The 24,107-nt window shown below is 43.3% G+C and overlaps 1 protein-coding gene across 1 annotated transcript in view; it reads left to right on the forward strand.

Moving 5' to 3' along the window:
* Window positions 1-770: 770 nt before the first annotated feature.
* The window catches only part of LOC308610185 (uncharacterized protein C1orf21), a 233,901-nt gene continuing 210,564 nt past the window's right edge, over window positions 771-24,107 (forward strand). The window contains exon 1 of the mRNA XM_081223531.1: window positions 771-896. The gene's annotated coding sequence lies outside the window, so the exon portion shown is untranslated. The remainder of the gene's footprint in view (window positions 897-24,107) is intronic.

Below are 24,107 nucleotides of genomic sequence, written 5' to 3' on the forward strand. Positions count from 1 at the left end.
CAGTGGCCGACGCTTCATTCATCTTGCAGGCGCCGCGGCTCCAGGGCAGGGTAGCGGGGCAGGGGCCGGGGCCGCTGGGCTGCGCCCGCTGGTCCAGCGAAGGGAGGGGCCGCGCGGCGCGGCGAGGATGCCCGGCCTTCCCTCCCTCTGCTTCCAGCAGGCGCAGCCCCGCGGCTGGGCCCAAGGGCTGGCTTGGGTTTCCCGCAGAGCTGGGCCGCCCCGGCCTCCGAGCGGCCCCGTGGCTACCACGCCACCGCCCGGGTGTCAGGCCCAGGACGCAGCTTTCACGCACACACGCCCGTCCTCACCCTCCTTCCCTCTCTGCAGCCCTGGCAGCCCCGCTCTCCTGGTCCCTTTCTCCGGGGTGCCCGGCAGCCTCGCGGCCTCCGCAGGCCGCTCCCAGGGGCGAGGCTGGGTGCTGGACGCGCGCGGGAGCCGGGCGCGGGGAGGGGCCGACGGTGGGGGAGTGTCTGGCTGCCCCCGCCCCTCGAGTGAGTGACTGGGCGAGGAGGTCCCCTCCCTCCCTCCCCCTCCCTTTTTCCAGGTCCCCTCCCTCGCTCGCTCGCTCCCCACCAGCTCCGGCTTGCTCCCTGCCCACTCCCGGGGGGACGTTCCGTGCCGCGGCCGCCGCTTCTTTCACACTTTAGTTGGGAGCCGCGCGCCGCGCTCAGTTACTGGAGAGCTGGCCGCGCGCCGCCGCCTCCCGCACGCACGCACGCGGGCCGGGCTTCGGGGGTTTCGGCTCTTACCCCCGGCGTCTGGGAGGAGGGGGAGACCCGGACTCACTGTGGGGAGGAGGAAGAAGAGGAGGAGAAGGGAGGAAGAAAACAAGCGAGGAGGATCCGGGCGGGGGGCGGGAGGCTTACCACCTTCAGCCCCCCCCGCGAGCGCCCAAGGTAAGCGTGAGCCCACGCCGACCTGGGGCGGGGGGAGTTGGCGGCGCAGCCCGCCCGGGTTCTGCTCCGGGCGCGCCCGGGTGGGCTGGGAGGGAGGCCTGCGGGGTGCCTGCCGCGCGGCGGGGATGGGAGCCGCGGTCGTGGCGCTGCCGGCGCGCGCGGCCCGGGCCGGGGCTGCTGCTGCTACTGCTGCTGCTGCTGCTGCTGCTGCTGCTCCTACCACTGCCGCCGCCGCCGCTGCCGTTGCGGGGCCGGCGGGGACGGAAGCTGGGGTTGTGGGGAGCTGCTGGGGTCATCTGCCGGCCGGGGCGGAGGGGTTGGGATGCGGTTGGGGCTGCTGACGACTTTCGTCACATTGAGGCCTGGGTGGCTGGGATTCGACCCCCCTCCCTTCCCATCCGCACTCCCCGCCGCCCTCAGCCTTTCCTGCTCCTCTCGAGCTCTGACTGTAGCCGCCGTACTTTGCAAGCCAGAGCTTGAAAGAAAAAGCAAAATTCAGTATCCTCTGCTAAATCTCCTAGTCTCTTCTCCCGCTGCGACTGATTGATGTGTTTGTGTGGGTGCCGTGATCCCCGGGATTTCTGAAGTTTTGACCTTTTTGGGGTGACTTGTCTCGATGCAGCGATTTGCCCCCCTCGATGTATTTATTATTCGTGCCCATGCGAGGCAGCCAGAGGGTGCCTGGTTATTGTACTGGGGAAAGATTTCACTCCCTTCTGCAGGCAGTTCGCGAAGTGCGGCCGCCGCAGCTGCCTCTGGTTTGCTGCCTGACGTCCTTCGCCGGTCTTCCACCCTGCCCCCCACCCCCTCCTCGGAGGGATTTTTTTTTTTTTTCCACTTACTGTTTGTGTGAGAGGAGCCCCTGGGCTTAGAGCCTTTCATCTCCCATTCATCCCTCTTCTAAAGCTCTGAATTGTCTCAGGCACGATGGTAAAAATTGGGGTGGCTTTCTCTGCTCCAAGAGTTGCACGGTCAAGGATAAAAATATATACACATAAACACGTATTAATCCTGGGAGGTGACAAACACAGTTTGCGATAGAAGTGCTTGTTTTCCAGTAGGAAGTTGACGACCTATGTATGAGGTATCTCCCATCGCATGTGGGGTAGGAAAATTGTTTTAAAATAGATAGTTGCTTATTTTGTACCGTGGCTGGAAGACAGCCCTAAGTTCAGCTATTGGAGCAAGTCTGAAAGTGATACACCCTGGTCACCTAGAACTTCACTAAAGACACATATACTCTGACTCAGACTTTGGGAGGGGGACTGACAACATAAATTCCATGTAATAGTTTTTTTTTTTTTTTTTTTTTTAAGAAAACAGTTGGGCAGTTTGGGGAAGTGACACGTTCATTACACAGACAGATCTTATGAACACTTCCTAACTTCATGGGCTGGGCTCACCTTCTACCTAATGGAATAACCTTTCAGTTGGTAGAATTGGGATGTACCAGGGTAGAAAAAAATTGTGGGTAGAGTGGGCCTGGGCTACTCTAGCTTTCTTGGGGGGAGAAGGTGATGTTTCTGAAGGGTCTTTAAGTTCAAGATGCTCAATCTGGGGGTTTCCTCCCCATTTTCATACTTCTAGAGCTGGATTGTAGGATCAATAGAACATGTTCTGTGTTGGCTGTTTGGAAATGCCATTGATCAGGCATGGAGATAAATTTAGACTTAATCATCTATTTTTCTTTTGCTCTTATAAAGTAGTAAGTGCCGGTGATAGGACAGCTGAGTGTATTTATCTCTGCATTAAACCAGTGCTGGGACTAGTAGTTCACGGATCAGAAATGCAGCATTGAAAGGTAACCTCCTTCAGTGTTTCCTGCTGTGCAGACTGGGTTCAGAGAACAGCTCCGGAGGGCTACTCGGAAAAGCGACAAAGACAAGCGGACTCAGCACTTGGATGAGCAGATGCCTGCGAAGGAGTGGGGTGCTTCTGTTGTCAAGCTTATCTCCATTCGGGCATTTTTCCCAAGAAAAATTGGACTTGGTTGGTAGGGAGGGAAAGTTCATCCTAGAAGGATCCTGAGGTTCTAGCTTCCCTTTTCAGCTGACTCAGTTTCAGTGGTTGAGAGAGCTGATAATTTTGTTTTATTGGCTAGTAATTTACCCTTTACCCTCTCACACCTGATCTCACTTTATCATCTAGCATGGATTTCTGGGAATTCGTAGGCCACAGTCTGAAGTGGTTTGAGCTTCTTGAAGAATCACAGGGTATACATCAAAAGCTTGTTCATTAATTGGTACTGTTTGCTGTGACTGATGCAGAAACTCGACCCAGGAGGAAGGTGGCGTGTCCCACTGTGAATATCATTTCCAGGTTGATGGTGCCTCGGCACATGTGTTGGATTTCTGACCAGGCAAGACTTGACGGTCACATCCTGAGTGGCTTGCTCCAGGCTCCTTGTGGCCCCTTTCTTCTAGCCATTTTCTGTCAGGGAATGAGACGCCCCAGGTTGGAGAGAAAGAATCATGGCACCGCCCATTAGAAAAGGAGAGGGCAGGAGATTATTCACAGAGGGCCTTAAGTGTGATAAGTATCACCAGCTTCTCGTGAACTTATCGATAGAGTTTGGAACCCTGTGAGGCACAAGCAAGTGCATTTTTGGACATCTTATGTTCCTCCTTGGAATTTTAGAAGCCTTGGAGCTTGGGAGAAGTAAAAGCTGTGATTACTTAGGCTCTCATTAAAACATGAAAGGCAGGGGCTTCCCTGGTGGCACAGTGGTTAAGAGTCCGCCTGTCGATGCAGGGGACGCAGGTTCGTGCCCCGGTCCTGAAGGATCCCTCATGCCGCGGAGCGGCTGGGCCCGTGAGCCATGGCCGCTGAGCCTGCGCGTCCGGAGCCTGTGCTCCGCAGCGGGAGAGGCCACAACAGTGAGAGGCCCGCGTACCGGAAAAAAACAAAAAAGAAAGGCAGCTTGCAATAGATCAGTATATAATACTTAGAAAACTGAGAAGACGGATAGGGCCTGCGTGCAAGGAGAATTGTACACTGAAACTGTATTTTAAAATTGGTGACATTTGTGACTTTAAGAGATCATAAATCAAGAGCTTATCGAAAGTGACATGTAAATTATATACATACATATTTTTAAAGTAGGCAATTATTTTGCTTGACTCCCTCAGTTCTGAAGTTTAATTTTACAAGTTACACTTGCAACAAGAAACAACTTGACATGCTGTGGTTATGCAATCAGGACAAGAGTGGTTGCACGTAAACTGGGCTAGGATGAACATGGAAATGAACACACAGCAGTGTCCGCAGTCACCAGGTATTAAGAAGTCCCTTTTTTGGGCTTCCCTGGTGGCGCAGTGGTTGAGAATCTGCCTGCTAATGCAGGGGACACGGGTTCGAGCCTTGGTCTGGGAGGATCCCACATGCCGCGGAGCAACTAGGCCCGTGAGCCACAACTACTGAGCCTGCGCGTCTGGAGCCTGTGCTCCGCAACGGGAGAGGCCGCCCTAGTGAGAGGCCCGCGCACCGCAGTGAAGAGTGGCCCTTGCTTGCCACAACTAGAGAAAGCCCTCGCGCAGAAACGAAGACCCAACACAGCAAAAAAAAAAAAAAAAAAAATCCCTTTTTTTTTCTTTTTAATTCATTGTGTTCCTGGAAAATGCATTTCCTAGGTTGTAGGGTAGTCACATAATGTTAAGATTGCTTTCTCTCTATACTTGTGAGAGGAGATGCACCTGCCCCAATCTGAATGGAAACTGAGAAGATTAACTAACCGAACTAGGTAGTTAGAGGCAAACTGTTTTGCTCATCTCTGCAACCCCCATGGCGGCTTGTACACTCCCTTGCACTTGGAATAACTCAATGAGTGATTGAATTGAATGGAATTCACCTAATTAGTTAAGATCTGTAATGTGTCAAAAACCTCCTTGGAAATGCATTAGATGCGGATTTCCATTTTAATAAATCAGTAGGATAGTTTATCAAGAGCTCCATATTATGCCTCAGGTAGGGTTTTTTTTTTTTTTTTTTTTTTTTTTGCGGTACGCGGGCCTCTCACTGCTGTGGCCTCTCCCGTTGCGGAGCACAGGCTCCGGACGCGCAGGCTCAGTAGTTGTGGCTCACGGGCCCAGTTGCTCCGCAGCACGTGGGATCTTCCCAGACCAGGGCTCAAACCCGTGTCCCCTGCATTGGCAGGCGGACTCTCAACCACTGCGCCACCAGGGAAGCCCCATCAGGTAGGGTTTTTAAATGTTGAGAAGTATTGGACAGGAAAGTAAACATACCAAGCATAATGTCTTCTCAAATAGGAACTTCTAGTTAGGGTCATCTTGATTTGGAATATAGATAATATCCGTATTTGACAAATATTTCTTCACTCCTGATTGTGACTGTGGTCTTTCTTTTTTTGTCCGAGGCATTCAGTGAATAACAATGCTTCATATTTATAGGGAGCTTTATGGTTTTCACAGTTCTTTCATGTACCGTTGTCTTACTTGGCACTGTCCTGCAGCCATAGCACTCAGGGCTTTCCATGCTGGGATCTCTCCCAGAAGATGCCTGCATCAGGGAGTCGGGGAGACGTCCTGGGGAAGCTCACAGGTAGCCCCACCTCTTGGTTTACTGGATTTTCTCAAGGGAGCTACAATTGGTATTCACTGCTGGTCCCTCTAAAATAAAACAAGCAAAGTTGAGACTTGTCTCATGCAGCGAGCACGCTCAACCTGCCAGCGTTCATTCTGTGGCTTTGCCCCTACCTCTTTTCGCTCTCCTTGGGCTGCCTTTTACCTTGCCCCTTTGCCAACTGTCCCCTTCATCTACCTATCCTTTCTGAAGTGTTTCCATGTTTTTCTGTCCCACAGATTTTCATCCATAGGCTCTCCTGCTGCTTCTCCCACCACCTTACTTTTGCCTGCAGGACTTGGGTTGTGTGTTTCCGAATGACGTTTTCCAGTACTTGAACCTTATCTCCAGGCCCACTTTCCCTCTGACTCCTCCCACCTCTCTGCTCGAGTGTAGACTTTCTGCTTCCAGCCACTTCTCCTTTCTACCCTCAGGGCCCCTCTGCCTTGTCCTACTTTGCCCCCTACACCTCCCTTATGCCTTCCACCCACTTCTCTCCATCAAGCCCTCAGATCTTCCAGCACATGCCTGCCTCTGCCTGTTTCACAGGCTCACGCCATCTCAGCAGATGTGTTTACAAGCATTCATGAGTTGAAGTCCGCATACATGCTTTGTACCTTTAGGAGAATGGAGTTAGAACACCCCCAAGTTTGGGGATCTTTCGCTTTTGTTTTCACTTTTGATTACACAATATTTTTGACTTTTAACGGCTCTTAAGCCCTTTACTCATAGCTGAAGCACTTTGCTTCTTCACTTCACTTAGCTGTTACAGCCTATGTTGGATAATAGATAAAGGAATATCTAGGTGACTATTGTTATTTTTAAAGATTGGACAACATATCTTGAGAGGCACTTCAGAGATTTTCATAGTGGCACCATTGAAAGGCTTTCCTGTACACCCACGTCTACTTACTAGTCACAGAAGTAGAATGGTTTGTTTAATTTCATCCTCAATACCTTATTTTTTTCTCCTTTGGTTAAATAAATGTTGGTTACATGAATGTTGGTTAAATAAACATTACTGTAATATGAACCAAATTTTTTCTCATTTGTTGTGGTTTTACTGCTCTCCATGAAAATTTTATAAGCTCATTAGACACATTTCTACCAAGCAAGGATTCTTTAGCTAAGACCCACCATTGTCGCTTTCCCTTATAAATTTATAACCTGTGTTGGCCCTACCAGTAGGGTCAGTGGGAGAAAGAGGACTGCTACTGGAAAAACACAGCCTATTGACTCATTGCATACGAACTTAGGTTGGTCTTTTCACAAAACCATACTTCAGAAGTAGATCCAGCGCTAGTTACGCAATATCCTGAGCGCTCCAGGGCTTTTGGAAGAAGGTGCTTTAAAGGAGAGCAGGGACAATTGTTTTTAAGTAAGAATTCCCTTTCTTTGATGGATCTGTGTTTTATTTGAGTGCAGTGGTTATTGCAGTAGTTTCAGTTTATTGTTACACCATATATTAGGACATTTTCTACCTTACTTGGTGACTTATGGTTTTCCCTGCCTGAGCAAGGTAAAGAAGGAGAATGAGAGGTTGGTGGTCTTTGCTGGAGTGTGAGGACATTTTTCATACCCCTCATCACAGATGCTGGTGGAGTAGGTGACACCCACCCAACAATCCAATAGATGCAGTGTGTATCATCACAGGCACACCTAAAAGCTTCTCCCTGAACCCCACAGTTGACAAGGAGATCTACACAGGTCATTTACAGTGCAGGGGAGCCCCTATATCAACAGTACATTTTCTTTCGGGAGAGGATTGAAAGGCCAGATGTAGAGTAAGGAGATGCTGCAGGCTCAGGCTGAGGTTTGCAGAGAACTTTTCAAAGACACAGATAATTAATACATGCCAAGGGGTGACTTCAGCAGTTCTATCTGAAAGTTGCCAAAAGCAATTTTCCTAAGATAATTTTGTAACAGTTCTTACAATTAAAAGGTTATAAAGGAATAAGCTACATATATCTAATTCTGTGTCTCAGGCAGATACTATAACTATTTTGAGGAAGGAGGTGAGAATCCAGGAACCTCTTTGAGTTGTTTAATATCTACTGAAAATTCAGATGTTCTGGTTTCTATGCCAGGAGTCCATGACAGTCTAGGTACAGCTCCCAAAACAAACATCTGCTTACCCTTGGTGGCCGTCCGAACACCCACCCCCGCCCGGCCTTGAGCTTTCCTCCCTCGGTGGCTTCTCTTGGGGTCCAAGCCATTTCTCGAGTCTCCGTTCAAATCCCTTCTCCTTCAGGAAGCGTCTTCTCTGACCATCAGAGTGGTTTCTCCCTTGGCTTCCACGAACTCCTGCAACACTTATTTGTTGTTTATTTTATTTCATCATTAGTTTTGGTCTTCATTTATGTTTATTTGTCGCCCCACGGAATTATCAGCTCTTCTATCGTGCCCACTGGGCCTTAAGAGTATAACATGCTGAATAAGTAGCTGTTGGTTGATTGACAGCTGGTCATTGGTCTGAGGCTTAGAATTTTTCTTTGTGAAGACCTTGCTCCCATTTAAAACTCTTTAACCAAATGAGGAAGTGGAGTTTCTCAGGGATGAGAAAAGATAATGGGAATTGTTTAATTCCTTTGCTGCCGAGGTTAAAGCATCTAATCTCTCCTCTTACTCTCTTAGATAATATATTAAACAAACATTGACTTTTGTTGATGATACTTTGTGTCATCTCTGTGCCTGGCACTGGAGAGATGCTGGAGATACAGATAAGAAGGCCTGGCCCTGACTTTGTGGACTTCTCAGACAAGTGTGGGAATTGACAAGCACATGATATGTCGTAAAGAGTCAAGGTGCTTTGGAAGTTGAGGGGAGAAAGCAGCCAACTCTGTCTAGAGGTAGGCTGACCCGGCACCCTGTCTCCCTGGGACAGTCCTGGTCTGTGCCCATTGTTCAACATAGTTATTAATGCACCCCCTTTGCCCTCAAAAGTCTCCCAGTTTGGACAATGAATTATGTGATTCCCCAACATAAAGAAGTCATAGAAGGCTTCACAGAGAAGGAGGTATTCTGGATGACACTTGAAAGCTGCACAAGGGTCCCCTAGGGTATTGCTGACATTTCCAAAAATATTGGGGGACGAACATTGGTTTACTAACTGTTTTCCTCATTTTACTATGGATTCATAGACTAATTCACAGACTGGCATTTGTGGATAAAGGGATCTGGGGGCAGATGGAAGATGAAGTAGGGCATTCCAGCAGGGGACACACAGTGACGTGGAGAAACGTGGGTGTGGGTCATTGTGGCTGGAGCTTCTGCATCTTGCAGCACGATGCAAGATAAGACTGATCAACTATGCAAGGCTTCACAGTACATAGTTTGGACTCACTGCCCCAAATAAGAGGCATTGAGAGATTGTAAACAGGGGAGAGACATAATTTGCATGATAGATGGTTCCTTTGTGAGTGTGGGTAAAAGACTGGAGGGGAACAGAGAGTGTCCCCAGGACACCTACCGCACAATTGGGGCCCAGCACATATTTGTTGAATGAATGAATGAGAGAGAGTTTTTGAATCTGTGGTAGTTGAAGCTACGTGGTTTTGTATGAGATTGCCCAGGGAAAGTAAATATTATAGAAGAAAAACACTGGACCGTGAGTTCCAGGGAACACCATCTTTTATGGGCTGTGGATGGAAAGGATAGTGAAGGAGACTGAAAAGTGCAGGCTCCTCACTGAGGCAAGAGAACCAGGCAGGTGGTGTCAGGAAGAGAGGATGGATCAGGAATTGGTGAGTGCTTAGAATTGTCACATGAAGAAGTAAAATAGCACTGAAGAGTTTTTCTCAGAATTTGTAGTTCTGTTATTAAATAAAAGTGGAAATATTTACCTTATGGGAGATAACAAGATATAGGTACTTAGTATTATTATTATATTCATGATGCTTGCAAAGTTTGAAGCTTTATCACTTTGTTAGTTTTATATGTCGGGATTCTGAGGTTTGCCTTATATAATTTATGCCAGTACCTGGTGTAGTAAAAATCTGAGGCCATGTTTTGGGAGGATGATGAAATAACACAGCGTTTAATCATTGTGAATTTATGATTGTGCATAGTGATTTATAAAGGGGTTAAGACACTTTTGAGTGTTTACATGCCACCAGATGAGGAGCCATCCACAGTAAGGACACATTGAGTGACAACATTGTGACAAAGGATGGCTAGTTGCAGAAGCCAGGCTGAGTAGCAGTGTCATTAAAGGTTTGTGGTAGGGCTTCCCTAGTGGTGCAGTGGTTGAGAGTCCGCCTGCCGATGCAGGGGACACGGCTTCGTGCCCCGGTCCGGGAGGATCCCACATGCCACGGAGCGGCCGGGCCCGTGAGCCATGGCCACTGAGCCTGCCCGTCCAGAGCCTGTGCTCCGCAACGGGAGAGGCTACAGCAGTGAGAGGCCCGCGTACCACAAAAAAAAAAAAAAAAAAAAGGTTTGTGGTAGAAATAGAGACTCTTGTTGCAGAGTGAATTGTTACTTGTCCTCAGTCTCCACTGAGAGACCCTGGATGGAGATGGGGGCAACATCATAAATGTATTGGAAAGAGTGTGGGCTTTGGATTCAGCACATTTTATCCCGTTTCCACCACCTCCTAACTCTAGCTTCGTGATCTTGAATATCAGTGGTAATAATTGACAGTAGTAATGATAAAAGCTAACATGTATTGAGTGCTTACTCTGTACCCAGGTGCTGTGCTAAGTACCTTACATGCATTGTCTTTAATGCTTGAGACAACCTTGTGAAGAACCTACGACTGTTACCTCTACTTGATGGATAAAGAAGAACTGAGGCTCAGGGTCTCTGGGACCTTGACCAAGGTCTTGTAGCCAGCAAGTGGTAGTGCTGAGAATCCAGGCCTTCTGACTCTAAAGTCAGGCTCTTAATTATCGACTCCTGGGCAGTTCTCTTTGCGCCAGTCCCCCTACCCTTCCCACCACACACACATTCCTTTCCCCTCACCTACTGCTTCTCTTTGAAGCAGATCACAGACACTATGTCACCTTGTCTGTGTATACTAGATTATGTTTCTAAATGATAGCAGCTTTTTTTCCTTTTAACATAACCACAATATCATTATCATTCCTAAAAACTTTTTTTTTTTTTTTTTTTTTTTTTTTTGCGGTACGCGGGCCTCTCACTGTTGTGGCCTCTCCCGTTGCGGAGCACAGGCTCCAGATGCGCAGGCTCAGCGGCCATGGCTCACGGGCATGGCTCACGGGCCCAGCCGCTCCGCAGCATGTGGGATCTTCCCAGACCGGGGCACGAACCCGTGTCCCCTGCATCGGCAGGCGAACTCTCAACCACTGCGCCACCAGGGAAGCCCCCTAAAAACTTTTTAACGATAATTTCTTAATATCAAGTATCCAGTCAGTAACCAAATTTTCCTGGTGGGCCCAAACATTTTTTTTTTTTTTTTTTTTTTTTTTGCGGTACGCGGGCCTCTCACTGTTGTGGCCTCTCCCGTTGCGGAGCACAGGCTCCAGACACGCAGGCTCAGCGGCCATGGCTCACGGGCCCAGCCGCTCCGCGGCATATGGGATCCTCCCAGACCGGGGCACGAACCCGTATCCCCTGCATCGGCAGGCGGACTCTCAACCACTGCGCCACCAGGGAGGCCCCAAACATTTTTTTAATGATTAATTTGTTTCACACTTGAGAGATGCATCCGTCTTTCTTTTTTTTTTTAATGTTATTTTTATTTATTTTTATGTTTTTATTTTTTTGGCTGCGTTGGGTCTTCATTGCTGTGCGGGCTTTCTGTAGTTGCGGCGAGCAGGGGCTACTCTTCATTGCGGTGCGTGGGCTTCTCATTGCGGTGGCGTCTCTTGTTGTGGAGCACGGGCTCTAGGTGCGCGGGCTTCTGTAGTTGCGGTGTGTGGGCTCGGTAGTTGTGCCTTGCGGGCTTAGTTGCTCTGCAGCAGGTGGGATCTTCCCAGACCAGGGCTCGAACCCCTGTCCCCTGCATTGGCAGGTGGATTCTTAACCACCGTGCCACCGGGGAAGTCCCCATCTTTATAGGCTTCCTTTCTCTATTTTTCCCTCCTCTTTTTCTCCCCTAGCAGTTTATTTGTTAAAGAAACAGGGATTTAATCTGTAGGATTCCCTGCATTCTGTAGTTTGCCGATTGCATCTTCTTTCTTAGTGTTCTTCACTATATTCTTCAGTTTCCAATATTTCCTGTAGTTTGATCTAGACTGGAAGCTTGATCAGGTAGTTTGGCAAGAGTACCTCATAGAAAGTGTTCTGTACTTCCTCTTATATCACATCAGGAGGCCTTCTTGTTTCTTTATTTGTGAGGTTAAGACTAATTGGTGGATTTAGGTGTTGTCAGCCTGACCTTTCCATTATAAAGCTTCCCCAGGCCCTTCAAAAACCACTTTGGCCATTGCTTAGATGTATTATTTCAGAAACAGTTGAAAAATGATGATATTCTGTCATCCCTTCTGCATTTGTTAGCTGGAGTTTTTCTATTAAGAAGAAATTTTCCACATCAATTACTTGGTTACCTCGGGATATAGGAAAATTAATGCTCAGTTTTGTTCCCTCTGTTTTAAATAATGTTCAGAATTATGAGTTGACTTTCTGACATCTTCCAAAGAAGACCAATGAGGTTTTTTAAAAAGTATCATTATGAGCTCATGGATTTTAACACAATTCATGTGTTTATAGTCCTTTGAAGTTATTTCTTTTGAAGTTCAAATTATCTTGGGCCTGTAGGAGATTCTTTAAATTGGCTTCTGAATCATTTTGACATGACTCTCGTGGTCTTTGAGGACGTCTTTACTTTGTGGTACAACAAGGTATTTCAGGCTGATCTAGTACTTTTCCTGTCCCAGATCTTTTTATTGGTAAATGGTATTTAGATACCACAATCCGGGTGTTAGTAGTTTTCATTGCCTCTGGGCTGGTCATTGTTCCTAGGTCTGTTCAAGTGGACAACGTTAGAAAAATATGTAAGTATGTATATCTAGCTACTGAGATATGGATATATACATATGTTTGTGTATTGATATGTTTTTGTATATACCTGGTGTGTGTATGACATGTATATATACATATGTGCATATTGTTTCTATTTAATGTAAGCAAACATATCTATTTTTTCCTTTTAGAAAAAAGGTTGCATACTATAGTTACGCACTTTGCCTTTTGCACTTAATGGTATTTTTCAGAGATCACTCTGAAGCCATGTATGAACATTTCTTAGTGCCTTTTACAACTTCAGAGACTCCACTGTGTAAATAAACCAAACTTTGTTCTTTTGGATATATAGTTATTTTCAGTCTTTTGCTCTTACATTGTATTGGGAATGATTTGTTTTCGGTGATGGGGTTTTATTTGCAAATCAGACATAAAGCCTGAACGGAAACATTATTTTTCCTTAGCTCAATGGACAGCTGAATGAACAGTGCTGCAGTGAATAGCCTTGTGAATATTTATGTATGTATTCTTTCCAGTTTATCTTTAGATAGATCCCTAGAAGTGGGATTGCTGGGTCAAAGGATGAATAGATTTGCAGTTTTGTTCAATATTGCCGAAGTCCCTTCTGTGGGTGCTACACAATTTTGCATTCCCACCAGAGGTAATGAGAGTGCCTTCTTACCCCACAGTCTTACCAGTAGACATGTTGTAAAAACCTTTGGGTCATTGACATTTAAATGATACTTTGTGTAATTTTAATTTGCATTTCTTTTATTATGAGCTAGCTTGAGTTCCTTTTCATATGTTTTGGGGCCACTTGCATTTCTTTTTCTGTGAACTGTCTTTTCATATTTTTTGCCGATTGTTATAGGATTTTAGGTCTTTTTTTCCCCTTTATTTTATGAAGCTTTTTATGTATTAGGAATATTATATACTAGGGATATTATCCCTAACATCTGACAGTTTTTCCCCAGTTTATCATTTGTCTTTTTCCTCTGATTATGGTTTTTTTAGTGTAAATTATTTTTCCTTGATTTAGTCAGTTATATCAGTCTTTTTCTTTATTGCCTCTTGGATTTGAATCAGGATGTGGAAAAACTTTTCTTCTAGATTGTAAAGCAGCACTATCCAATAAAAACATAATAGGAACCACATATGTAAATTTTTAACAGCCACAATAAAAAAAGTAGAAAGAAAGGTGAAATTAATAACATATTTTATTTAACCCAATATATCAAAAATATTGTTATTTCAACAAGTAATCAGCATTTTTAATTACTAATGAGATATTTTACATTTTTTCATGCTAAATTTTTGAGAACTGATGTGTATTTTATACTTAGCACATCTCAATGTGGTCACTAAATTTTCGTTGTAAATACTCAATCTGTATTTAGACTATAAAATTTACAGTTGAAAAAGTAAATTCACATAACCAAGTTGTTCTAAGTGTACGTAAAAGTTTTCTAATAACTGAGTTGAGTGTCAGTTTTTTAATTTCAATTTAAATTATTTAAAATAAATTAAAACTTCAAATTCAGTTCCTAGCCACGTTTCAGGTACTTGGTAGCCATGTATGGATAATGACTGCCATTTTGGACAGCACAGTTATAGGATAGTCACTCATATTTTCTTTTAGCACTTGTGTGGTTTTATCAATTAACATTTAAATCTGTGACCATTGGAATTTATTTTGCTGTATGGTCTGGGGAATGGATCCAATTTTCTCTCTCTCTTTTTTTTTTTTTTTTAACATGGCTATTTGGAAATCACAAACCACTTACTTATTAAAAAGTTCATCTTTTCCCCACTGATTTGGGATGTGCCCCTATCCTATAGTTAATTGCTATAAGTAATTAATTAGCTATATTTCTGCATTTTCTGTTCTCTTCTATTGGTTTGTCACTTCATGTTCCAGTACCCTACAGTTTTAATCATAGAGGCAGTATAAATATGTTTTAACATTAAAACCATGTTGAGATACCGTTTCATACCTAGTAGATTGGTAAATGTCTGTCAACATCAAGCATTGGACAAGAATGTGGAGCAAAGGGAATATACATACAATGGTGTTGACAGTATAAATTGGTATATGATTTTTGAAAGACATTTGGAATGCCTTCTGAGATGGTCCCCTGACCCCCTTAGCCTTCAGCATAGCAGAGCAAGGTAGCAGAGCAGATCCAAGCCTGGAGTGGGAGCAGTTTTGTCTAATAACTTCAGTTTGCCGTTCTAATATTATCATATTCTATATAAATTGCATGGTGAAAAAGGTTGGGAGGCAGTGCCTTAGAGAAACTTACACATGTGCAAGAATGCTCATAGTAACCCTATTCATAACAGCAGAACACTGGAAACAACCTATTTGTCAATCAGCAGTATACTGAATAAAGAAATTGTGGTACATTTATGATAAATAGTCGTGGGAGTGACCTACAACGGTGTGTATCCATAAGGATGAATCTCACAAGCACACAGTGAGTGGAGAGGCAAGGTAGAAGAATAATACAGTGTGATTCCATTTATGTAAAATTCAAAACAAGTGCTAAACCAAAGCAATACATTGTTTAAGGATTGATTCACGTATGGGAAGACTAAAGAAAAGCAAGGGAACTATTAACATAAAATGCAGGAAGATAGTAGTTACTTCTTGGGGCAAAGGGGAGAGTGTGATTAGGAAGGGCTACACACAGAACTTCCAAGGTGCTTGTAAGGTTCTGCAGGTAGCTACATAGGCATTTTTTTTCACATACATTATATTGTACATGTGTTATGTGATTATTTCATAGCAAAACAACAACAGAAATCCAGGCTCAGTAGTAGGCTGACCAAAACTCAAATAATTAAATTTATGCTCAACAAAAACTTCTGTTAGATGTGAAACACTTGGCTCTTACCATGCCTCATTTAGTGACAATGACTTTTTAACTGGCTGGAAGAACAATTGAAGACAGGTTTGCTTTTAGTGGCTCGGTCGGGCGGCAAGAATATGTTACCGTGTGTTATGTGCACACAAGTGACAGTCACATCGCCAGGTACAGCTATAGGTAGAGGCGTGGGTTCTTTGACACTTAAGCAGTTTTTTTTGGCACCAGGCAATTATTTTGGGTACCATTTTTGCAAAATATAATCACGGCCAGTTTTAAACTTTATTCAGAGAGAGAATCTTTTTGGAGGGACAGCATCATAAATAGCAAACATTTATGAAGCATATGCTATACACCAGGTGCAACATGTACAGTAACTCATTTAATCTAGTTAATAGTCCCATGTGAAGCCACACAGGGAATACAATGTTGTCAGAAAGTCAACACAGGAAATACATGATGGGATTTTCATGAAAGCTTGTCTGACCCCAAATCCCATGTTCCCAACTTATATTCCAGAATATCTTTTTAAGAACTTCAGGAACTGATCTATCCTTTGCTCAGTGGAGGCCTGTCCCAGAAAGTTCGTATTTCTAGCCTGAACATTTCAGAGAAGGAAATCCCTGATTCTAGTGTGGCAGTTCTTCACAATGTCTGTGAATTTTTAACATCAGTTTTAAGTTGGCTGTCTTTAATAGCATTAAGCAGTTGCTCTCTACCCCTCTGTGTGATAGGTCAGTCCTCTTATACACTTGGTGGCCTTAAAGAATTTGATTGACTGGGCAGTGGGAGACCTGCCAGGGTTTCTGTCGGTTTTCTGATTTGAAGCCTTTCCTAATTTTCCATCCCCAAGATTAGCCTGAACCCTAAAACCTCTCTTGACCATGCCTGTGCAAAACCTTTGCAGCCCATTTCCCCTTCTGGCATTAAGATTGTATACATCTCTTTCTCTAGCTTGTCAGAATTTTAAAACCTTTTTTTATTTTTGGTTCTTCAAGAATTACCTTACATATCCCAAATTGTGATATCAACAAATGAAACTTATTCCTGGTCTTTTATCTGAGTCGTTATTTGGCATATTATTATCAGACCCGGCACTAGTAATTGTTATTATGCTTTGAAGTTACATCATGCTTAGCTTCAGAGTTCCCCCCTTCCTACCCCTTCTTTCCACTGGTATTTTCAGGAGAGAACACAGCTGATGAAGGGGATAGGGTGGGAAGGAGCATTGAAATGAGCATTTGGTTGCTAGGTAACCTGGCTTACTCAGGATTTGTGACTTCCTAAAGTTATGTAGAAATTAAATGCAGAGCTATTTGGAATCTCTGTCCAATGGCTCATTCCTCTTTAGATTAGTGTGCATTCACTTTGGGGCTGACAGTAGCTTCTAAATCTACACAGCCTCTTTCTCTGGGGGTATTAGACTCGCTGTTTCAAGGGAACGTATGTGGTAAAAACCATTTTTTTAATAAAAATGAGAAGGTCAGTGTACAAGTGAAGATGGTGAATCCCCATCACATCTTGTGATCTGTGGATGTGTATGTGCCTTTCTGAGCCCTAAGAGGGTAGTTTTTATAGTGATACTGAAGCCATCCTTGTATCTTTCTTCTATTTTCATTATATTTGAACTTCCATCAAGTTTGCTTTAGGTTTTAATGTCAAGAAATAGACTTGCCCTTTATATAATCTCAAGTGAGAGCTATATGGTATTCTGTGTGAAGATAAAATCCCTTGCGTGTGTTTTGATAATTTCACTTTTTAAAAAGCATAATATCTAAGACTAACAAAGTTAAAAAGGAACCAAATAAAATTAAATAAACTCCTATGATTAGGAAGGAAGTCAAATGAGTATAACCAGAAAATGAAATGCCTGTGAGATTTATACTGGTTTTCTACTACTTGGTTAGATCCTATAATAATGATTTTTGAGGGCTCTTCTTTGGATCTTAGATGTTGTCCGTTACAAAGGTGGCATTAGAGTGAGGGTGAGGGAGAAATGGCCTTGGAAGAGAATAAAAAGAGCAGTGGTATTTATGATCAAGTGTTGTTCTTTGGAAAATAACATTTCTATTAGAACTTGTAGCAGGTTATTTGTTAAGTGGCAAAGAGGATCAGAATTATGAGGGAAATTCAGTTCAGACAGCACTGCTTGTCCACATAGCCTGAAGATAACCTTGTAATTTACAGAAACACATCCAGACTGTATTTTCCTGATTGCTCCTTTAAAGGACTATTCCGGAAGGACTTGAGCCTCTCACTCTGTTACATTGTGCTTTAATGGGCCAGCTGCTTGCATGTGAAAGAGTAAGAGAAACTCTGAGAGGCTGTGGTCTAAATTTGGATGCCTTCGTGAGATTAAGTGGGTTTTTTCCTCCTTTCTACACTGCCCCCCTCACCCCCCATTCCTCTATGGAATTGAGTCTTTGATGTGGAACTAACTGTGGCTGTAACACTTTACATGTCTAAAAATGAGTGGGAAAAAATTAAATAGGTTCCTAAATGGTATTCCCCATAATTGAATGACTACAGCTACATTTGGTAACATTTAATATGAAAAACGGAGATAACCTCTCCGGTAAGAGTTTCTTTCTAAGCTGAACAGAACTTTCCCCACGGGTCACATCCTGTGCTCTGCCACCTGCACTTAGTGCCATGAATGCAGCTGCTAAACAAACGCATGCACAGTAGTTCAGAAATCCACAAACACTGTTTTCTCTCTGAAGTAAATAAAATACATCCTCTTGGGTTATTTTGATAGCTCTAATAAATCTCTAACCTGCTTACCTTTGAAGGTAAGAGATTTATATTGCCTTTTTTTTTTTTTTTTTTAGGGTGGGAGGTAGGACTGGGGCATTTAAGGAAGTATACCAGGTCTCTAGCAAATCATTCATGATGCCAAATGAACATTGTATTCGACGTGGCCATTTATCTTTTTTATCCAGTGTCAAGAAGTCTAAAATAAAAAGTTCTGTTTCTTCTTTGCATGGATAAGTCATGATAAGGCCGTGATGAAGTCATGATGAAGAGGATTCAGAGTCTGGTTTTTGTACTGCATGGGCACAGGGATTCCATAGCAGACGTGCTAACGGGTATCAGGTGAGGAAGGGAGCTGTAACCTTCCATTATCAGGGTTTTAGAAACCATCAAGTGGGCCACAGGAAGTCAGAGTTCTTGTTTTCACTTTTTACTAGACTGGCTCTACCTTTGTTATCTACGGTCAACACAAGAAAGAGCAGTTGGAGAATTAATAACTCAATGATATTAATACTGAGATGGGGCAGCTAAGAATGAGAAACATGTCCTAAATCGAAATCATAGCAATTCATTATTTCCTTGCTGAGTAGGTAGGTAACTCGATGCACTTGGTAATACATTAGAATTGCTCTATTAAAACTGGAAAATGTATGCTAATATTGTAACATCACAGTCAGGAATGGTTTATTTTTGTTGGTGGTAGTTTATTTCCAAATCAAACATAAAGCCTGAACTGAAACATTACTTTTCATCAACTAGACAGACAGCTGAATGAACAGAGAAGGTGAGTGAATTTATTCTACAGCAACAGAAGCCCTGAGTATGGAGGGTTTGTGCTTCTTGGCAGAACCCTGCCCCCAAAGAGACTTCTGTGTCTCAATAGTGGGACCCGTTGTATTGGTGAGAAAACACTGCTCTACTGGGCTTTTTATTACCTTGATTTTTAAAATTCATTATTCATTATTTTGAATCCAGCTCAACAAAGGGTTATTATTTGGGTCATTTACTAGGACCCAGAGCTTTGCTAAACTGAGCTATAGGTTAAAATGTTTTGTCTATGTTAGGTATTTGTGAGGAATGAGAAATCCCTGATAAGCGCTTAGAAATAGGAATAGTCACTGAACTGCTAAATAGATAGAATGTGAAGGCACATCCCCCTGAAGGCTTTAACCATCCTTTGGGGATAGTATGACCTTTGAAAAAGCTGTTGTGGTCAGATTTCACCACCTTTTCTCTTGCATCCCAATCTGATGAAGTCTCATGCATAACAAAAATGGTGAATTGGGATCCTTTTATTTAATTCCGACAATGACCCACCAGAAAATTTTAGAACAAAGTCTGTTCCGTAGTCACAGGGCTATTCTCACAGTGAACTAATGGGTTTGAATGTCAGTGTTCTTTCAGTACTAGACTACCAAGAGTTATTTCAGTTGAGAAGGTGAAATATGGGTAGTTTCCATCTATTCAGCACTTTTTTTTTTCATTCTTACTCAATTTTCAAAGAAAGTTTCCATTGGTGTTTGTAGTGTAGGGATGACCTCAGGCCAGCAGTTGGGTAAACTACTTGCTGTAGTTTCTCCTTGGTCCAGGTGAGTTACAGCTGAGGGATCAGGAAGCTGCTCTCTTTGTACTTTTCAGTGAGTGGGCTCTTGTGTTGGAATTGATTCTGATCTTCAGCCTTTGTAGAAAGAAATTACCTCACAGTATTGGGGAAGAAGTAAATGGAATGAGGTAGTAATGGAATGTATGTGGGGTGTGCAGTGTGGGCTTGAGATGGGGGATGGGAAGACTGCAGGAAATGACCTGCAGATGGATTTTTCAGGTCTTCTATCGGAATAAAGGAATTCATAATGGATTTTGGTAAATTAAAACGGAAAGAGCGGGCTTCCCTGGTGGCGCAGTGGTTGGGAGTCCGCCTGCCGATGCAGGGGACACGGGCTCGTGCCCCGGTCCGGGAAGATCCCACATGCCACGGAGCGGCTGGGCCCGTGAGCCATGGCCACTGAGCATGCGCGTCCGAAGCCTGTGCTCCACAACGGGAGAGGCCACAACAGTGAGAGGCCCGCGTACTGCAAAAAAAAAAAAAAAACAAAGAAAACCAAAACAAAACAGAAAGAGCAAGAAAGTGATCTATAACAAAGTAAAATAACTCTCTTAGTCATGAATTAATAGCTCTTTACAGACCCATTAATAACTCTCTACAGAGTGAGGGTTTCAGTCCACCTGGCCCACCACAAACGTGTAAGCTGACTGTCTACCTGACACGTTGCCTGGTTAACTGCAGGCCTCGAGAAATACATGCAGAATTGAATTAAATGTTACGGTGACTCCAGGGGCTCTGGGTATTCATTGTTTCATTTCCCTTCTCTGTGGGTTTCTGAGTAATATTTTACAGTTCTAAACTGTACTCTCAGTTGGCTTTACTCTTATTTATGCCCTTTCTCAAGCAGCACTGCAGAGTTAGCTATCAACAGAAGAGGATCAACCCATTTATATAAATTTGTATAATGGCAGGGAAAGACTTATAGCAGAATAAGGATAAAGTATAAAAAACTGGCAAACTTATGAGAAATAAAAGTGATAGACTATGGAGAAGACAGTGTAGGGACAGTAAGAAATTTATTTTTTCAACAATAGAAATAAAGCCTCTGTTCTTACATTTAAAAATGATAAATAAATAAATATGCTTCAAGCTTCTTCTTTTTAAAGAATTTATTGTTCTGGTCAGCAAAAGGAAAAAAAGAACTGTAATAGATAAAAGGTCTGTGAATAGTTTATCTAGGAAATATGGCTTTGGAAGCAGTGTACTGATAATTATGCCTGTGTCCGGATTGTTAAAAATGTTTCAGGACATTAGAATTTGTCTTGGGAGGAAGGGTTATACTAAGATTAAGGAATTATTCAGGTGGATATCTTGGATTTCATACTTTAGTCATAACTTTTGAACATGTTGAATGATTTTGACCAAATTTGTAATAGCACAAGAAATGTCTTAGATTCAACCTGTGGTTTGGTGTGCGGTGTTGAAACAACATTGAAAGCCAGTCCATGTCCAAGTGAATATATTTCTGTAAATTAAAATGAATTACAGGGAATTTTAAGTGGATAAATGTGGCTGATGGTGTATGTCCACATTGAACGAGAACGGGTGGCCAGTTTTCGAATTTTCTTCTAATATACATTTTGGATTAATTTTATCTGAGGTTATGAAAGGTTAATTTGCCAAAACTAATTTTTCCCTTAAACCTCTGCATCAACTAGAGCTGTTTTTCTCAGGCAATTCTAAAATCCTACAGAAAAAATATAAATGAAATATTTCCAATTGGAGAAAATGCCTTATTGAGTCTCTAATTTTATTTCCATTTGTTTTAAATTTCAATATATATGGAGGCTTAAACATGAATATATGTGGCTTATGGGGAAGTTCATGATCAAATGCAATAATCAAGTGGGGTCCTATCTAGTTTTCAGGTTTGGTGTTAAGCAGGCTTAGAAAAACTGCTGGTTTCTCTAGTCTTCAGAGAGCTCTTCTGCAAATGGACTAGAGACTATTCCTTATTCATGACTGCAAAATAATTAGGAATATTTATCTATTTTTTTGCAGTAAAGTGTGGCTACTGGGCAGCTTTCTATGCTACTTCCAAACTAGGGTGTGCAGAGTTCAATGCTATCTTTTTCTTAAAGACAACATAACTAAAAGTTATTGGTTACATGAATTTCTTTTGAAGTGCCTCATCCTGAGTTTATCATGAGACCTTACTAGGTTCTCTGTGTTATTTTTGTTATAAGCTAAAACTTGTCTCCCATCCACTAAGCTTGCCTCATTGTTCCAGACCCGGATGCAGGGTTCAAAACTTATTTGATGCTCTCCTGGTGCTAATCATATAGTTGAGACACCTAAAATTATGCAGAGATGATTGGCTATTTAGAGACTATTTGATATGGCTGGTCATCATTGAATGAAATTTCCAAGAGAACTGGGATGTCCAGGTTTTACTCTCTGTTCCTATTGCACAAGTACAGATGGCTTTTTAGTTGGGATGGATTCTGTGGCAAAGATAACATCATTGGGGGCTTTTTATATTTCTGTGTTTTTATTTTAGTTATTTTACTTCCCTAACCCCTGTTTTTCAATTCCTGTCAGGTAAAACAAGGATGTTCTTAGGAAACGATGTAGCCAGGTTTAATTACCACTCAAATGAGGATAGCAAACAACCCACTGTTACAGCGAGGGTATCGTCCCTAGGGATTGTCAGCAGGCCAGCAGGGGGTCTTCCTGTGTAAGGAATGTGTGCTTGAAGATACAATATAAATTATAGACTCAGGGTAGTGTGAACACGTCTCCATGCCTGGGAGCATCCTCACAGGTGGTGAACACTTAGAGGAAGCCTCATACCAGATAAATAATGCTCAGGTACTCATTTATCTGTTTCTTAAAGAAACACGTTAATAAAGACAAAGAAACCAGAACAAAGGTGGCATAGGGATCAAACAGATGACATCAGAAGAGAGTTGAAATCCAGAAATGCGTTCTGAAAGGCTCTGCCTAATTACGTTACAGGTAGTCTGCAAATCTAGCCCTGAGTTTCCCTGTAACCATAGGAGAGGAAGAAACATCATCATTTACAAGATTCAGTTATAAAATAAAAATATGTCATTTCTTTGCCCAAATGCAACTGTCGCTGCTTCTCATATAGAAGAACTTCCCTCTTGTTAATGGACAACTGCATGATGACAGATTATCTTTGCTTGGGAAAATCCAGATTTCTTCCTGAGCCTTTTCTAGAAATAATTCTTTGATTACTGGAGGCAGGGAGCAATGGTAAGGCATCACGTTTTACACATCTAGAAGGACTTCCCCTCAGGATATAGTTATCCTAAAACCCCGAGAGCAAATGAAAGAAATATAATCTCTGTTGTTTCCCTGTTATCCCTCTGGTGGGATTGTGTTGGCAGGGGTGAACTGCAACGTCCACCATGAGTCATTTCTCAAATTCTTCAAGGGAAGGAATGATTGTGGCTTCATGCATGTTGTGATGTGTATGTAGGTACGTGTATGACAAGATTGTGTCGAGAGATTTTTAAAACCCTAATATTTGTCATCAGACTCCAGAGGTGAGGCTCATTCTCACATCCTGATAAAAATTATACAGTGTGAGGGGGCTCCCCTGGTGGCGCAGTGGTTGAGAGTCCGCCTGCCGATGCAGGGGACACGGGTTCATGCCCCGGTCTAGGAGGATCCCACATGCCGCGGAGCGGCTGGGCCCGTGAGCCATGGCCACTGAGCCTGCATGTCCAGAGCCTGTGCTCCGCAACGGGAGAGGCCACAACAGTGAGAGGCCCGCGTACAGCAAAAAAAAAAAAAAAAAAAAAAAAAAAAAATTATACAGTGTATTTATAGTCAGTTGTCGAATTTATTTGAGCTAAATCTCACAGTATTAATGATGATCAAAGTAAGGGAGTGAGTCACTGCTTTAGATCAGGATAGGTGTCCTGTCTGAACGTCTTAAATGATGCCAGCGTTGATTTTCTTTTTAGGTTCATAAAAGCCTTTGAAATCTGTAGGATATTTCTTTGTGGTTTTGACCAGTTGCAGAGCTTGCCAGTAAGTCCCTGAAGGAGTTCTGGTCAGACCTGAGTTATCAGAAGAGTCTGTTTCTGAAAAACGCTCAGTAACTGGAGGCATTGAGTCTGTAGCTGGTGTTGGCTGTCTCACCCACCATGAGTTTACAGAGAAGACTGCAGGGAATCTTGCAGAGGGACACAGGAAATGAAGTGAGAGTGTGTGTCAGCTTTGCCCTGATCCCTAGAGCCTTGTGAAGAATTCGCTCTGCCCTTGAAATATGGCCTGTGTGTATGAGTGTATGTGTGGTGGGGACATCTTCAAACCTCTTTTTTCACCTATAGTTTGACAGAAGTTGAAAGGAAAGAGGAGTTTCCAAGTCAAGAGAGGAAGGGCAAGGGAAGGTCACTCGGCCTCACATTTGAATATTTCCCTGGAAAAAAAAGGTACCCTTGTGTGCACATTGCAGCTGCTTCCTTCTTTCTTCCAGGTAAATCCGTTGGCCATTGCGTACCTGCTTGAGTG

This window comes from Mesoplodon bidens, assembly GCF_964165515.1.
Source record: "Mesoplodon bidens genome assembly, chromosome: 2".
NCBI classification, from domain to species: domain Eukaryota; kingdom Metazoa; phylum Chordata; class Mammalia; order Artiodactyla; family Ziphiidae; genus Mesoplodon; species Mesoplodon bidens.